A 13129-nucleotide genomic window follows, 5' to 3' on the forward strand; every position below is an offset into this window, starting at 1 on the left:
AGTTACAGGGATCAACTCTTTAGTGCAAGTTCTTAGCTTGGTATGAATGGAGCTAAGTTTGGGCCTGTGTGCATTGTTGCACCACAGCGTGTCGAAGACCTTTTTGCTCATGATAGACTGGCTCGCACCCATGTCCAGTTCCATGGATACTGGAAATCCATCCAGTTCGACTTTTAGCATGATCGGTGGACATTTCGTGGTGAAGGTGTGTACCCCGTACAGTTCTGCCTCCTCGGTTCGAGTCTCTAGTGGAGCCTGATCCACCATGGATCGATCCTCCTCTGCAACGTGGTGGTTAGCAGAGTTCGCAGCTCGTCTGCACATTCGCTGGAGGTGTCCCATTGTTCCACAGCATAGTGTTTGAAGCGGCATTCATGGGCTCGATGATCACCTCCGCAGCGCCAACAAAGGTGTTAACTGCCTCGCATTAACATTTGATGGTAGACTCTGGGTCATCTGAGGTCGTGCAGCTGCAGGTGTGTACATTCTGCAATATGCATTCCTGTCTGGAAACGACGTTACTTTGTGTACAGTACTTGCCAAAACCTCTATGTTGCAAAATTTGTTTCATGTTATCGCAGGTGAACATAATGCCTGGGCTATCGTTATGGTTTTGCTCAGGTTCGGTGTTTCAACAGTCAATAGTTTGCGAAGGATAACCTCATGGCCAATGCCAAACCTCAAAGAAGTCTCTTAGCATTTGCTCAAGGAATCCATCGAATTCGCAATGTCCTGCAAGGCGCCTTAGACGAAGCTCACCACTTCCTGGCCTTCAGACCGTTGATATGTGTAAAATCGATACTTTGCCATCAGAACGCTTTCCTTCAGATTTAGGTGCTCCTGGACCAGCATACACTGTTCTTCACACAATTTGGTTGTTGGTTTCACCGGAGCTAGAAGATTCTTCATGAGGCCATAACTTGTTGACCCACAGACGGTGCGGAGGATCGCCCTTCGTTTGGAAGCATTTTCATCCCCTTCCAGCTCGTTGGCCACGAAATAATGGTCGAGTCGCTCCAAGAAGGCCTCCCAATCGTCCCCTTCTGAGAATTTCTCCAGGATACCAACAATTCTTTGCATTTTCGCGCGATTGTTCGTTATCTCATTGCTTTATTATGAACATAAACACTGGCAATGTAACTGAGTACTGTAGCCATGAGTAAGTGTGACCTTAGCTACTTTATTCAAACTCGAGTGGTGGTACAGCATGGGAGGCTTGCTTCGGTGCTCCCAAGGGATGCTCGGACCCCACCAGTTACTGCCTGCCAACACGAAAATTACCTGTTTATTCCTCCTCTCTGTTTTCAAATCCTTAATCCTTGCAAGTATTTCACACCCAATCCCATGAGCCATAATTTTGTTTAATAATCTCTTGTGTGGCACCTCATTGAATTGCTTCTGTAAATCTAAACATACCACATCCAGTGGCTTCCCCCTTATCTATTCTGCTAGCTACCACAAAAAATGTTAACAGATTTTCAAGGACAATTTCCCTTTCATAAATCCGTGTTAATTCTGCCCAATCCCGTTATTAATTCCGAAATGCCCTGTTACTACGTACTTAATAATAGATTTTAGCATTGTCCTGACTACCGATATCAGGACGACCGGTACTGCAAGGGTTTGATGCAAAGTAAATTCCATTCCATCATGTCCCAAACACTACCAGGGTTGATCCAGAGTAAATCTCAGTCTGCAGTATCCCAAACACTCACAGGGCAGTTACACACGGGTTAGATCCAGAGTAAAGCTCCCTCTACACTGTCCCATCAAACTCTCCTAGGGCAGGTACAGTACAGGTTAAGTTCAGCATAAAACTCTCTCTGAACAGTCCCATCAAAAGTCACAGGGCAGCTCCATCACGGGTTAAATGCAGAGTAACTTCTCCCACTACACTGTTCCATCAAACACTCACAGAACAGGTACAGCATGGGTTAGATACAATGTAAAGCTCTCTCAACACTGCCCCATAAACAGTCCCAGGGCAGGTACTGCATTGGTTAGATACGAAGTAAAGCTCCCTCTACACTGTCCAAATAAACACTCCTAGGGCAGGTACATCACAATTACGATACAATATAATTATTTCTCTAACTTCACTCTACAACTGTACAGGGCCTTGATGAGACCACACCTGGAGTACTGTGCACAGTTTTGGTCTCCTTTTCTAAGGAAGGATATACTTGCCTTGCATAGATACAGAGTAAAGCTCCCTTAACATTGCCTCCCCTGACATTCCAAGGGCAGGAATAGGCCACTTGGCCCCTCGAGCCTGCTCCGCCATTTAAAAGAATCCTGGCTGATTTGATCATGGACTCCGCTTCACTGCCCTGCCTGCTCCCCATAACGATTTATTCCCTTATCGATCAAAAGTCTGTCTATCTCGGCCTTAAATGTATTCAGTGACCCAGCCTCTACAGCTCTCTGGGGCAGAGATTTCCAAAGATTTACAACCCTCAGAGAAGAAATGGGCGGCCTCTTATTTGGAGACTCTGTCCCCTGGTTTTGGTTTCCCCTATGAATGGAAATATCGTATCTGTATCCACCATGTCGAGCCCCCTCATTATCATATGTGCCAACTTATCTTCATAAGTCAACCGCCTCGTCTCCAGAATCAATCTAGTGAACCTTCTCTGAACAGCCTCCAATGCAAGTCTATCTTTCCGTAAATACAGAGACCAAAACTGGAAGTAGTACTCTAGGTGTGGCCTCACCGATACCGTGTACTGTTGTCGAAGTACTTCTTTGGTTTTATACTCGATCACCCTTGCAATAAAGGCCAACATTCCATTTGCCTTCCTGATTATTGCCATACCTGCATACTATCTTTTATAGCACTGTAGCACTTTGCAATTTTTCTCCATTTATATTATAATCTGCTTTTCTGTCTTATCTGCCAAGGTAGATAACCTCACATTTTCCCACATTTTACACCATCTGCCAAAATTTTGCCCACTCACTTAGCCTGTCTATACCCCTTTGCAAATTTTTAGTGTCCTCACTATTTTCTTTCCCACCCATCTTTTTATCATCAGCAAACTTGGCTGCATTACACTTGGTCCCTTCATCCAGGACATTAATATGGATTGTAAATAGTTGAGGACCCAGCACCGATCCCTGTGGCACCCCACTAGTCACTGTTTGCCAATAGAAAAATTATCCATTTTTCCCGACTCAGATACAAAGTAAAGCTCCATCTCCACTGCCCCATCAAACACTCCCAAGGCAGGTAAAGCACGGGCTAGAAAAAGAGTGAAGCTCCCTCGACACTGTCCCATGAAACACTCCCAGGGCAGGTACAGTACAGGTTAGATAAACAGTGAGGATCGCTATACACTTTCCCACTGGACATTCCCATGGCGGGACTGCACAGGTTCGATACAGAGTAAAGTTTCCTCTACACTGTCCTATCCAGCACTCTCAGGGCAGGTACTGCTTTGATTAGATACAGAGTAAAGCTCCCTCTACACTTTCCAAATAAACACTCCTAGGGCAAGTACAGCATAATATAGATAAAGGGTAACCCTCTCAAACCTCACGCTATAATTGTACAGGGCCTTGGTGAGACCACACCTGGAGTACTGTGCACAGCTTTGGTCGCCTTATCTAAGGAAGGATATCCTTGCCTTGCTTAGATATAGAGTAAAGCTCCCTCAACATTGTCCCACCAGACATTCCATGGGCAGGTACAACACAAGCTAGATATGTAGTATATCTCCCTCTACCCTGTCACAAGCATTCTAGAGTAGATACTGCATTGGTTAGCTACAGAATAAAGCTCCCTCTACACTGACCCATAACCTACTCCAGGGCAGGTACAGAATAAATCTTCCTTTACATTGTCACATCAAACACTCCCAAGGCAACTACAGCACGGGATAGATAGAGAGTAAAGCTCCCTCTACTCTGCCGCATCAAACACTCCCAGAACAGTTACAACATGGTTTAAATATTGAGTAATTCTCCCCCCATTCTGTTCCGCCAGACATTCCCAGGGCAGGTACAGCATGCGTTAGGTACAGAGTAAAGTTCCCTCAACACTGTCCTACCAGACATTCCAAGGGCAGGTACAACATTGGTTAGGTATGGAATATTTCTCCCTGTACACTGTGCAAAGCATTCCACGGTAGATACAGAATTGGTTAGTTCCAGAATAATGCTCCATCTACACAGTCCCATCAAACACTCCCAGGGCAAGTACAGCACGGGATAAATACAGAGTAATCTCTCCCTCTGCATTGTCCCAACATACAATCCCAGGGCAGGTACAGCACGGATTACATACAGAGTAAAGCTCTCTCTACACTGTCCCCACAGACAAGCCCAGGGCAGGTACAGCACAGGGTAGATTATAATATAAGAAATAGGACCAGGAGCAGGCCACTTGGTACCTCGAGCCCACTCTGCCATTTAATAAAAGCTTGACTGATCTGATCTTGGGCTCAACTCCAGGTCACTGCCCGCTTCCCATAACACTTTAATCCTTTATCCCTCAAAAATCTGTCCATCTACGTCTTTAATATATTCAATGGCCCAGCCTCCACAGCTCTCTGGGGCAGAAATTCCATAGATTTACAACTCTCAGAGAAGAAATTCCATCTCATTTCAGTTTTAAATGTGTGGCCTCTTATGCTGAGACTATGTCCCCGAGTTTTAGTTTTCCCTATAAGTGCAAACATTCTCTCTGCATTCACCTTGTCGAGCCCCCTCATTTTCTTATGTGTTTCGATAAGATCACCGCTCATTCTTCTGAACTCCAATGGGTACAGGCCCAACCTATCTTCATAAGTCAACCCCCTCATCCCCAGAATCAACCTAGTGAACCATCTCTGAACAGCCTCCAAAGCAAGTATATCCTTCGTTAAATAGAGAGAACAAAACTGCATGCAGTACTCGAGGTGTGGCCTCGCCAATATCCTGTACAGTTGTAGCAGGACTTTCCTGCATTTATACTCTATCCACCCTGCAATAAAGGCCAAGATTCCATTTGTCTTCCTGATTACTTGCTGTACCTGCATAGTAACTTTTTGTGTTTCATACACAAGGACCCCAAGTTGTGACTGTATTGCAGCACTTTGCAATTTTTCACCATTTAAATCATAATTTGCTTTTCTATTTTTTTCTGCCCCAGTGGATAACCTCACATGTTCCCACATTACACTCCATCTGCCAAATTTCTGCCCACTCACTTAGCCTGTCTATATCCCTTTGCAGATTATTTTGTCCTCTTCACATGTTTCTTTACCACCCATCATTGTATCATCAGCAAACCTTGCTAGATTACACTCGGTCCCTTCAGCCAAGTCATTAATATAGATTGAGGACTGAGCACTGATGCCTATGACAATGCTGGAGCTAGTTTGCCAAGAGAACAATTACCGATTTATCCTGACTCAGATACAAGTAAAGCTCCATCTACATTGTACCATCAAACACTCCCAGGATAGGTACTGTATTGGTGAGATACGAAGTAAAGCTCCTTCTATACTTTCCAAATAAATACTCCTAGGGCAAGTACAGCTTAATTTAGATAAAGGGTAACCCTCTCAAATCTCACTCTACATTTGCACAGGGCCTTAGTGAGACCACACTTGAAGTACTGTGCACAGTTTTGGTCTCCTTATCTCAGGAAGGATATACTTGCCTTGCTTAGATACCGAGTAAAGCTTCCTCAAAACTGTCCCACCATACATTCCAAGGGCAGGCACAACACAGGTTAGATACGGTGTATATCTCCCACGACCCTGCCCCAAGCATTCCAGAGTAGATACTGCATTGGTTGGATAAAGAGTGAAGCTCCTCCTACACTGTCCCATTAACGATTGCCAGGGCAGATGCAACACAGTTTAGATGCTGTCTCACAGGACATTCCCAGGCAGATGCAGCACAGGTTACATAAAGATTAAATCTCCCTCTAGCGTTTCCCAAGCACTCCCAGGTTAGGTACTGCTTTGATTAGGTACAGAATGAATCTCGCTGTATGCTGTCCCATCAAACATTGCAGAACATGTACAGCACGAGTTAGATACAGAGTAAAGCTCCCTCTGGACTGTTCCATCAAATCTTATTGAATAGGGAGCAGGCTCGGGGGGCCCGGTGGCCCACTCCTGCTCCTATGCCTCATGGTCTTATGTATCCAGCATGCTCCGCGGGGGAGAATGTGCCACACCCAGACTACAGGAGCTCAATGCGCAGGCGCGGGACCTGGCAGTGTTTGGAGCATGCCCGGTGCGTGTAATGGCGGAGGAGACAAGATTTGGATGGGCTCCTCAGAAGTATCCTTTTTAGGAGGGCGGAGGGGACTAATGGGTCAGCGGGGAGTCGGAGAGGCTTCATAAACAACCGGTGCCTGCCGCAAGCCCGGAACAGTAACCGGAATATTGGCGGTTGCAGCTTCGGGGCTTTCTCCCGGTCACAGGCCCAGGCTAACGATGGCCATCTTCATACAGGAAGGCTGGTTCAACGCTCCACAATCTTGATTCACTGAGTAGCACAGCGCATGCGCGGCCATCTTGGTGCAGGAACAAAGTCAATGATGTAAGTGTCTGCAATTGAACCCAGCCAGATCAGCACCTTCAGGGGAAGAGAACCAGTGAGTGTAGAACTGAACCCAGCCAGTGTCAGTACCTTCAGGGGAGGGGAACCAGTGAGTGTAGAACTGAACCCAGCCAGAGTCAGCACCTTCAGGGGAGGGGAACCAGTGAGTGCAGAACTGAACCCAGACAGTGTCAGTACCTTCAGGGGAGGGGAACCAGTGAGTGTAGAACTGAACCCAGCCAGAGTCAGCACCTTCAGGGGAGGGGAGCCAGTGAGTGCAGAACTAAACCCAGCCAGAGTCAGTACCTTCAGGGGAGGAGAGGGGAACCAGTGAGTGTAGAATTGAATCCAGCCAGAGTGAGCACCTTCAGGGGAGGGGAACCAGTGAGTGTAGAACTGAACCCAGCCAGAGTCAGCACCTTCAGGGGAGGGGAACCAGTGAGTGCAGAACTGAACCCAGCCAGATTCAGCACCTTCAGGGGAGGGGAACCAGTAAGTCTAGAACTAAACCCAGACAGAATCAGCACCTTCAGGGGAGGAGAGGGGAACCAGTGAGTTGAACTGAATCCAGCCAGAGTCAGGACTTAAGGGGAGGGTAACATAAGAACATAAGAAATAGGAGCTCGTGTAGGCCATACGGTCCATCGAGCCTGCTCTGCCATTTAATAGGATCATGGCTTAATAGGACTCGGTTCCACCTCCCTGCCCACTCCCCATAACCCTTTAATCCATTATCGGTTAAGAAACTGTCTATCTCTTAAAGTTATTCAATGGCCCAGCTTCCACAGCTCTCTGAGGCAGTGAATTCCACAGATTTACAATGCTCTGGGAGAAGAAATGTTTCCTCATCTCAGTTTTAAATGGGATGTCCCTTATTCTAAGATTATGCTTCCTAGTTCTAGTCTCCCTCTCTGCATCGACCTTGGCAAGCTGCTTCAATAGCTTATACGTTTCGATAAGATCACCTCTCATTCTTCTGAATTCCAATGAGTAGAGGCCCAAACTCCTCAAACGTTTCTCATCAGTCAACATCTCATCTCCGGAATCAACTTAGGGACCTTCTCTGAACTGCCTCCAAAGCAATTATATCCTTTCGGAAATGTGGAAATCAAAATTGCACGCAGTATTCTAAGTGTGGCCTCAATAATACCCTGTATGGCTGTGGCAAGACTATCCTGCATTTATATTCCATCCCCTTTGCAATAGAGCCCAAGATTCCATTGGCCTTCCTGTTCACTTGCTGTACCTACATGCTAAACTTTTGTTTCGTGCACAAGTACCCCCAGGTCCCACTGTACTGTAGCACTTTGCAATTTTTCTCCATTTAAATAATAATTTGATCTTTGATTTTTTTTTCTGCCAAAGTGCATGACCTAACACTTTCCTACATTTTACTCCATCTGCCAAATTTATGGCCACTCACTTAGCCTGCCTATGTCCTTTTGCAGATTTTTTGTGTCCTCCTCACACATTGCTTTTCCTCCCATCTTTCTATCATCAGTGTAGTGGGAATTTTTAGAAACCCCGCGTTATGCATTCTGGCGATGTTAAAATGTTCAAATAAAGTCTGCTGATTCTGAGTCATGGGGAAAGAACAAGTTGGACAAAGTATGGTTACAGTGCAAACAGATGTATGCATGTTTCATTTCTGATAAGGAGGGACCGAATGCACTAAACGCTGACATCAGGGTCCCATGTACTTTATTGTGAAAGGTATTTCTTCTTCCATTGTAACCACAATGATGCACGTGCTTGTGGGTTGTGAGATTAAATATGGAACGGCCGGGCCCAGCCTTTTGACTGAGCTTTTAGACTGATCTCCAACTCGGCCGAGTCTCTCTATACATATAATAAACTTGTGTGTTTTCCACTTGACCAGATGGGTGTCTGAGTCATATTCTTTAATATAGATTCCACCCCAACAATTTGGCTACATTACACTCGGTCCTATCTTCCAAGTCGTTAATGTAGAGTGTAAATAGTTGTGGTCCCAGCACTGATCCCTGTGGCATTCCAGTAGTTACTGATTGCCAACCCGAGAATGAACCATTTATCCCGACACTCTGTTTTCTGTTAGTTAGCCAATCCTCTATCCATGCTAATATATTACCCCCAAACCCATGTTTTTTTTATCTTGTGTGGTAACCTTTTATGTGGCACCTTGTCAATGCCTTCTGGAAGTCCAAATCCACCACATCCACTGGTTCCGCTATATCCACCCTGTTTGTTACATTGGTGGAGCCCAGATGATATTGGACAGGAGACGGTCGGTTGTCGGTGTGGGGCAGGAATTCGAGCCGTAATTGGGCTGGTGATCCTCATAAACACTTGCTTTAGGTCCCAGGCCCCAATCACAGGCCACAGGCCCTGGGATGGCCCCGTGGTGACAGCCCCGGGTCAGCGGGGTCACTGGCCGCCATCTTAGACGGTTCATGGCGCATGTGCGGCCACCTTGTTGCAGGAAACAAGACATTTAGCAAAACATTAAATGCTAATATTTTTGTGCTGGGGTCCGGCCAAATATCAGCCAAAGCTCCCCATACACCTCTGCAGGGAATTCCACAGGTTAACAACTCTCTGAGTGAAGAAGTTTCTCCACATCTCCTTCCTAATTGGCCTACCGCTTATCCTAAGACTATGTCCCCTGGTTCTGGACTTCCCCAACATCGGGAACAATCTACCCGCATCTAACCTGTCTAGTCCCATCAGAATCCTATACGTTCTATGAGATACCCTCTCATCCTTCTAAACTCCAGTGAATATAGGCCCAGTTGATCCAGTTTCTCCTCATATGACAGTCCAGCCATCCCGGGAATCAGTCAGGTGAACCTTCGCTGCACTCCTTCAACAGCAAAAACGTCCTTCCTCTGAATAGGAGACCAAAACGGAACACAATATTCCAGGTGAGGCCTCACTAAGACCCTGTACAACTGCAGTAAGAACTCCCTGCTCCTATACTCAAATACCGAGCTATGAAGGCCAAAATACCTTTTGCCTTCTTCACTGCCTGTTGCACCTGTACGCCAACCTTCAATGACTGATGAACCATGACACCCAGGTCCAGTTGCACCTCCCCTTTTCTTAATCTGCCGCCATTCAGATAATATTCTGCCCCAGTGTTTTTGCCCCCAAAATGGATAACCTCACATTTATCCACATTATACTGCATCTGCCATGCATTTGCCCACTCACCTAACCTGTCCAATTCACCCTGCAGCCTCTTAGCGTCCCCCTAACAGCTCACACCGCCACCCAGTTTAGTGTAATCTGCAAACTTGGAGATATTACACTCAATTCCTTCATCCAAATCATTGATGTATATTGTAAAGAGCTGGGGTCCCAGCACTGAGCCCTGCGGCACTCCACTATTCACTGCCTGCCATTCTGAAAAGGATCAAGGGGTATGGCGAGAAAGCAGGAATGGGGTACTGAAGTTGAATGTTCAGCCATGAACTCATTGAATGGCGGTGCATGCTAGAAGGGCCGGATGGCCTACTCCGGCATCTATTTTCTATGTTTCTATGACCCGTTTAACCCGACTCTCTGCTTCCTGTCTGCCAACCAGTTCTCTATCCACGTCAGTACATTACCCCAAATACCATGTGCTTTTACTTTGCACACCAATCTCTTGTGTGGGACCTTGTCAAAAGCCTTTTGAAAGTCCAAATACACCACATCGACTGGTTCTCCCTTGTCCACTCTGCTAGTTGCATCCTCAAAAATTCCAGAAGATTCGTCAACCATGATTTCCCTTTCACAAATCCATGCTGACTTGGACCAATCCTTTCACTGCTTTCCAAATGCCCTGCTGTTTCATCTTTAATAATTGATTCCAACATTTTCCCCACTACTGATGTCAGGCTAACTGGTTTATAATTACCGGTTTTCTCTCCCCCTCCGTTTTAAAAAGGTGGTGTTACATTAGCTACCCTCCAGTCCATAGGAACTGATCACGAGTCGATAGAATGTTGGAAAATTACCACCAATGCATCCACTATTTCTCGGGCCACTTCCTTAATATTCTGGAATGCAGACTATCAGGCCCTGGGGATTTATCAGCCTTCAATCCCATCAATTTGCTAACACAATTTCCCGCCTAATAAGGATATCCTTCAGTTCCTCCTTCTCACTAGATCCTCGGTCCCCGAGTAAATTCGGAAGGTTATTCGTGTCTTCCGTCGTGAAGACAGAACCGAAGTATTTGTTCGATTGGTCTGCCATTTCTTTGTTCCCCATCATAAATTCACCTGAATCCGACTGCAAGGGCCCTACGTTTGTCTTCACTAATATTTTTCTCTTCACATATTTATAGAAACTTTTATGTTCCAAGCAAGCTTCCCCTCCTAATGAAACCCTTAGTCCTCCTCTGTTGAATTCTAAATTTCTCCCAGCCCTCAGGTTTGTTCCTTTTTCTGGCCAATTTATCTGCCTCTTCCTTGGTTTTAACATTATCCTTAATTTCCCTTGTTAGCCACGGTTGAGCAACGTTCTCCGTTCTATTTTTACTCCAGACAGGGATGTACAATTGCTGAAGTTCACCCGTGTGATATTTAAATGTTTACCATTGCCTATCCACTGTCAACTCTTCAAGTATCCTTGGCCAGTCTATTCTAGCCAATTCACACCTCAGACCGTCAAAGTTCCCTTTCCTTAATTTCAGGACCCTAGTTTAAGAATTAACTGTGACACTCTCCATCTTAATGAACAATTCTACCATATTATGTTACACTTCCCCAAGGGGCCCCGCACAACAAGATTGCTAATTAGTCCCTTCTCATTACACATCACCCAGTCTTGGATGGCCAGCTCTCTTATTGGTTCCTCAACATATTGGTCGAGAAAACCATCCCAAATACACTCCAGGAAATCCTCCTCCACCACATTACAACCATGTGGTTAGCCCAATCAATATGTAGAATAAAGTCACCCAAGATAACTGATGCACCACCACTGCACACATCCCTTATTTCTTGTTTGATGCTGTCCCCAACCTTACCACAACTAAACAGTGAGACAGACATTGCAGCAAAGAGTCTGGTTATTGCGAAACAACACTTCTAGAAGAACAGTGACCCCGACATGATTTGAACAAGCAGCCCTTTGATCTCGAATCAGACGCACTACCGTTGAACCACGAGGTTTACACAGTAGTTAAGGGATGTTCGTCTATATGAAGGTTCTCCAATACAAGGGGCTTTAAAATCCACGCCCATTAAAATACAGTGAGTAAAATGGGATATGGTTCAACAGTCACATGCAAAGTGTCATGTATTGATGCTTGGGGTCACTAGACACCAGGGGCCGCCACTGTCGGAGGTCATCGGACTGTACACGCGTGTGCGCGTGCCCTTGTATATAAGTGCGAGTACCATGTCACGTGGGCACTTTGGGAGTAAATAAAGTTGAACCAGGTTGACAGCCGAGTGAGTTTACAGTTACAAGTCTGTCGAGTCATTCGAAACATTACAAAAAACACAGGACAAATGATTGAAGTATGGAGTGTCGCTGAGTTAGCATTTGTTTGATTGTGCAAAAGATGGTGAAGGGTTAATTAATGATGCTTTCCCGTGAAAGCAAGACAAAAGGTTAAGAAAAAAACCATACGGTGACTGTCAGGTGAGCGCTGCTTGTGATACCTGGTGGGAATGAGCGGGGATTTTAAAGCCCCTTGTATTGCAGAACCTTCATATAGACAAACATCTCCGACTCACCGTGTAGGCCTCGTGGCGCAACAGTAGCGTGTCTGAATCCAAAAAAGAAAGTTGTCTGTTCAAATCACGTAACTGTTCTTTTGGATATTGTTCTTCCAGAATTAATATTTCATTTGCTGTTTGACAATAAACAGACGCTTGCTCCAAGGTCTGTCTCACTGTTTATTTGGTGTCAGGCAGAGATACGCCTGCTGTCCACATTTATTTCATACGACAGGACACACAAGTTCAAAATCAACATTCAGGTGGCCACACCCAGCACTGAATATTCAGGATGGCCGAGCGGTCTAAAGTGCTGTGTTCAGTTCAAAATCTATCTTGAAGACAAGGGTTCAAATCCCACTTCTGGTGTTTATTGTTTTTAATCATTAAGCAGAAACAAACACCAACTTTCTTAATATTGAACCATTAATATCAATTAATTCATTTTTTCTCATCTTTAATTGAACAATGTTCACGCCCGGTTTCAAACCGGGGACTTTTCACGTGTCACGCGAATGTGATAACCACGACACAACGGAAACACTGCAATTGACACAATGCTCGGAACATAACCAGAGCTTTAACCTACACAGCTGGCCGATACTTCAGGAGCTGGTTTTACGAGAATAGAATGACGGTGCTCTCTTTAGGAAGGCTGTGAGTGTGGTAGGAATTGATCTCGTGTTTCCCAGACTTTACACATCGGAACAGGAGCTGGCCATTTAGCAGCGAGTAGTTAGGATCAGTAATGCACGGCTTGAGACTTTCTGGCCTCAGGTAAGAAGGTGGTGCTCAGGAATAAGGTGAAAGGTTGAATCTTCTGCACTGACTCTCTTTAACAAACTCCAGCACCAGCTCAGACGGAAATGTTAAGCGAGCAGCTGAAACCGACTTTGAAG

This window comes from Pristiophorus japonicus, unplaced genomic scaffold (genome assembly GCF_044704955.1).
Source record: "Pristiophorus japonicus isolate sPriJap1 unplaced genomic scaffold, sPriJap1.hap1 HAP1_SCAFFOLD_30, whole genome shotgun sequence".
Lineage (NCBI taxonomy): Eukaryota > Metazoa > Chordata > Chondrichthyes > Pristiophoridae > Pristiophorus > Pristiophorus japonicus.